At 29.3% G+C, this 5888-nt stretch overlaps 1 long non-coding RNA gene across 1 annotated transcript; it reads left to right on the forward strand.

The window, feature by feature from the left end:
- Positions 1–2189: 2189 nt before the first annotated feature.
- Positions 2190–5888, forward strand: LOC133665725 (uncharacterized). Its single transcript, XR_009828975.1, has 2 exons — positions 2190–3843; positions 3976–5888. It is a non-coding gene; the product is annotated as an uncharacterized LOC133665725 (long non-coding RNA).

Genomic DNA, 5888 nt, shown 5'->3' on the forward strand with positions numbered 1-5888 from the left:
CGTCTCAGGCCTGATTTTCAATCGCACGACCGGTCGAGAGTTCGAGATTCGAGATCTTGTTTTCTCCTAGCCTTCCGCTCCCTTGCTCTCCCATTTCGTTTCTTTTATTTTTATGTTGAAAATAATACTAGATTGCTCAGTAAGTTTCAAGATAAGTGCGGTCATTTTAGATTAAGGAAGAATATATTTCGATATATTCCAGCCTTTTACGGCGAAGCACACCAATACATGGGACATTGTATTTCGTTATATGAGATGATATTGATTACATTTTTGAGGGTAAAATTTTTGGAAGAAAGATCGTAACGTTGTTATGTTTTTTAACGTCCGATGAAAGAGTTGTAGAGTAAGTTGTAAAGACGAGCAATGAAATGTAAACAGTAGCATGTTGAATTTTGTTTACGTCGCTTAAAATGTGAGAATCTTTCCTATTGATTTTAGATAACGTAGAATTATGAATACTTATGAAACAGAAAGATTTGGAATTTCAAGAGTGTTTTATTACTTTATGATTCATAAGTTTTATGATAGTGCAACCTTTTTTTTGATTTTAATTAAAGACCGTGCAATAAAAGAGTAATAAATCTATTTTTGATAATTTTAATTCGTTACATATAATGAGTAAATTGTGTGTTTTCATTGACAAATACTAATATTTATTAGTAAAAATTAGTAAAAATTTGCATATATAAAACGATATGCTTCATCAAAATATCCTTTACTTCGATTTGATCGATATTAACGAGAGAATAAAAATAATTTCGAACTTTAGCAAGCCCCTTGATTACTGGCTATGACGGTCAATGTTGCGTCTCGTGAAATCGATAGCTCGATAGGTTTGCGTGAAAACCAGTTTCTACAGTTTCTACCAGTTTACAGTTTCAACGAGCAATGCGTTTGTATCATTAACTATATCACCGTTGCTTGAAATGATCGTTTTACTGGAAAAAAGAGCTAAAAATTTTTCAAAACTCGAATCATTTTCCGAAAGAGCATTTAACTTCCTGACAGATTATTTTTATATTCATTTACTTATTTATTAATTTAATAATATTAGCTTAAATAATAAATAATTCTTATGTAGATAATTTCCAATTAAAAAATTTAATAAAATTTAATATATATAATTAAATTTATTTTCTTATACTTTTTAGTAATTATTTTAATTTCATCTATTCTTTTAATTTTTAATAAATTTATTTCAATAATTAAAAAAAAAGATTATGAAAAAAGATCACCTTTTGAATGTGGATTTAATCCAATTGCAAAATCAAATCTTCCATTTTCATTACCTTTTTTTTTAATTACAATAATATTTTTAATTTTTGATGTAGAAATTATTTTATTCACACCAATTATTTTTTATATAAAATCTTATAGAACAATAATATCATTCCTATTAATCTCATTATTTCTAATTCTACTAATTTTAACATTAATATTTGAATGAATAAATAATTATTTAAATTGAATATTTTAATTAAACAACAATAACAGTAATTACTAAAATAATATAAGGAATTTTAAATAAATCAATCTTTAAGTCGAAATTAAATGTAAATTATTACTTTTTATATAAACTTAAATTTAACAAAATAAATTTAGTTAAAGCTAAATAATTAGCAATTTATTGTTAATCTCGGTTATATCTGTTTCAATTTTCCAGGCTCAATGTGCAAAATGTCATATATCGTAAAAATTTTTATGAAAAGATAATTTTTTTCCACCCAAAACATTATTTCTTAAAGAAAATTAAATTACGGAACGAATATATTTATAAATCAAAGAATCAATGAAAATTATATTTTTAAATTCAAATTATTTTATTCGTGATTATTTTTTCGTTATATTTCGTTTTTTCTTTTGTTGTTGTTTCACTTAGTTTCTATTTCCAAATCAGGCAACTTACCGATCCGTAATTCGAGTTGAGCACCTCGCGAGCGTCAAAAGAAAAGTAGGATGGATCTACAAAACAGTTAGATGGCCCTGATGTTAGTAAATCGCCAAGCCTTCACGCCTCCTTTCGCCTTGATATAGACACATGCATTAAACATGCTCCTTTTTTATTCAATAGTGGAGCTACGTTGCGTTGAATTAATTTTCATAACTTCGTTTTCCTATCATTATTTGATCGTGTAAAGATCATGTTTTTACTTTAAATCATAATTCTAATGATTACAATTATTTTCTGAATTTTAATTAAAAATGAGTTTTTATGTAGCCATTTTTATTCATCGTTTTCTTTTAATTTTTACGTAATTAGATATTGAAATAAATATGGAAATGTCGAAATTTAGATTTAATAAAATAATTATTTGGATGTAAATGGCGTCGAATTGCAAATTCTAAAAGTATAACGTTTCTTTTTTATCGTTGAAATCTTCAAAATATGATATAGCGTGTAATTTCCTTTATAATTCAGGATAAATTTATTTTTCGTTTGAGCACATTAGATCGGTGTATTTCAATCCATTTTCGACATTATTCAATATTTGATTTCAAAAATGCCAAGTAGAGTACAGATAATAGATACGTCAAATAACGATAATAGGATAAAAAATTTTTTGAATACGATAACAAATTTTTTCTTTTATGTTGATTCAAAGAGCTTAACAAGATATTACATGGCTATTAACATCATACTTTACAGAGCTATCAAAGTAATTCTCTCTTAATAAACTCAGAGTATCATAAGACAGCAATAAACCACGTTTTTAAATTTTTCTTATCTTACACGAGGAAAAGACGTCACGAGTTATTAAAATATTACAGAAGAAAATCACAATTCAGAAACGATTACGATTTTCATAAATGATAATATAAGTGTAAAAGTGTGAATACATGAGATGGCTCTAAAGTTTGAAAAAGAAAATTGAAGAAAACAAAAGAATTGTATACAAAAATGTTTTTAAATTATTGTCCATTAAATGTTAATAATTTAAATTTGTGTTGAATAAAGCAAAGAAAACACATATGTAAATAACCTGATAAGTACATCGTTTATATTTGCATTTAGATTTTTCAACAATGCGAAATATCATTGTTTTAATTTTTTTGATTCTCTCCTATCGATCAAAATAATCCAATCTTTGATTGCAAATTAATTTTATTACCGTTTAACACACGTATCGTAATTTCATTTTGCGACTAAAAGATGAATTTTTCGCGAAAGAATACTGAAAGAAGGTGGTAATCGTAGAGAAATCAAATATTAAGAAGTTAGTCAAGGTAATGGGGGCTCAAGAAAGGAGTAGTAGATCGTTGCAGTTGGCCCGCACGACCGGTTCGAGAGATCGAGATCCTCGTTTTCTCTGTCGATCTCTGGCCTCTCCACTGCTACTCCGCCTTCGTACCTCTTGACATGTTTAGATGCACGCTTAGATAGACGTTTTAAAACGTAGCTAGAAACTCGTGGGCACAGTCATTGCTCGGATCTAACAGTTTCTTACTTTATTCTGTTTCAAAACACTGTTGCTTAGAGTCATGTTTCCGCTGTGTTGTCGGTTCGTTGTTGCCAATTTTGCCTGTCCATTTATGTACATTTTTTACGCATGTATACAGTGAAGAGTGATAAATAGACTGCGGATGTTTATGCATTTATGTTAAAATTTAAATGTAGAAAAGTGTAGAGAATGCACGCGATATGCAAATGAGGCAAATCTCTATTTAAGCTCTTTTCTTTCAGCCGTAATAATTTTATTTTATTGTCTAATGAAAAGTGAGTCTTTTGAATCCCTTTTTTTAAACACTTTTTATCTCAAAAGTTTGAAAAATTCAATTGGACACTGTCAAAATTTGTTTCGTGATTCAAATGATTCTACGAATGATAGATTTGATGACAAAGTAAGAGATATACAATTTTTTATATTTTGAGAAAGGATTATATAATTAAACGGAGACTCAAATTTTGTTTTAACCAAATTTACTTTTACGACTATATGTACGGTAACTTTGTATCCTTTTTTTAATTTTTAGAAAAATCAATCGATAACCGAAGGAATCGAGCGGAATATTAATCCGGAAAATTAAATCAGAGATATAAAAGAAACAACCAAAGTGTACTTCTTAAAAGTCATTAAAAAAACGCTCGCACTGATCGTCGAATATCCGTTCTCGTGCACAACGCGTGGTCGATCACAAAAGTTTCTAAACGAGTGAAATAAAGTCACTTTGCGAATAATAACGTTTCGATCGATATCACTAGGGGCAATTTCTTCCTAATTCGCAATGGTGGGTCGGAAGGTAACCGATTCGCGGAAGAAAGTTTGAAAATTGGCCTCTCGAGACCAAACGAGTAATATTTCGCTGCGCCGCGTGAAACTGCACCACTGTTGTGTGTTGCCGTCAGTTTTACGAGGCTATCGGTCGTAAAGTGAAAAGGCACCCAGAAAGGGAGGAAGAGAGGATGTCGAAAAAGAAGAAGAAGAAGAAGAAGAAGAAGATGAAGGGAATAAAAAGAAGAGGACAGACTGCGAGAAAACTGTCCTCGTTGGCAAGATCCTTCTTCGACAAACCTGTCGGCAGCTCGCCAATCTGCGGGATCACGTATGGGAAACGCTTGTCTCTTGACCGGATAAAAAACCGCATGCTTTTACGACTTTCCATATGCGGAATGCTTTTTTTTTTTACAATCGAATAGCCTATTCTCTATATGATAGCGATAGAGTGTCCTTTTTATTTCGAACGAATACACTGGAAAGCTAATATTAATTCGAAAATATTATTTCGTGGTTTAATATTCGTTACAAATGCAATGAGCGTGAAAAGTGTTTCATTATTTTCATCAGCTCAAATTTTCGAAGAAATAAAATTTGATCTGATCCAACTCGTTAGAAATTATAATAATGCGCCTCGTCGTAACATTTTCCCAGTGAAAATACGATGAATCGGTTAATAATTATGCAAAATGCGAAATAAGTTATCCAAAGTGCAATGCAATGAATGAATATTTCTATATTAATATTTCTGAATAAAATGATAAAATTTTATTCATACTCAATTTCATTCGAGTAACGTTGTAAAGGATTTTTATTTATTTATTTTAAAAAATTTTTAACCAAATTTCAATAATCTCGCATTTGTATTATTCGTCGCTTCTTTTTCAATTATCGATGATTAATTCTTTCGTTTTGAAATTTCTTGAGTTGAAACGGAAATGTGTTCTTGGATGAAAAGTAAAGTAATTTTCGGCAGATTTTCAATCGGAGCAGTAAAAGCTGAAAACAAATGGAATGTCTGGAACCCCAGGGCAGAAAGAACCGTATGGCCGGTCAAATATAGCAAACTCGAAATTTGCCAGTAGTAGGGGCATAAAGGGGTGCCGTATATTCAAATTATGGGGTGACCCTTCTCGAAAACTTGACGAAGGGGAAAGGAGGAATTACCGTGTATAAGCCAGCAGGCTTGCTTCTCTAAAATCAATAGCGCTGTTCCAACTTTGTACACGCTGTTCAGTTAGTAAAACTCGTTCTGAAAATTTTACTCTGGCATCAATTTTTTTCTCAAATTTAATGTTGTACAAATATAATATATCGTTTAAAACTGATCTTTTGTTTATTATCATTATAGCGAGTAAAGGAATTTACATTATTTTATAAATTGTTGTTAATGAATAACATAATTATTGGGAATATTTTGAAATTATGATCTGCATAATGTCAAAAATAAAATACCTCCTTTGTTATGAAATATATTTTTATATCTTTAATAGCATATTACAATTTAATTAAATTTATGAAAGTGAAAATAAATTGTAATATTGAATTTTAAAAATTAATTATATATATGTTATTCTAATTAACATGGAAAATACAAAATGTGGTATATATTCTACTTTATACTTATCATATAAATAATAATTCTTATAATAAATATTTTGTCAGAATTAT

The sequence above is a fragment of the Apis cerana genome, linkage group LG2 (assembly GCF_029169275.1).
Source record: "Apis cerana isolate GH-2021 linkage group LG2, AcerK_1.0, whole genome shotgun sequence".
Taxonomy (NCBI): domain Eukaryota; kingdom Metazoa; phylum Arthropoda; class Insecta; order Hymenoptera; family Apidae; genus Apis; species Apis cerana.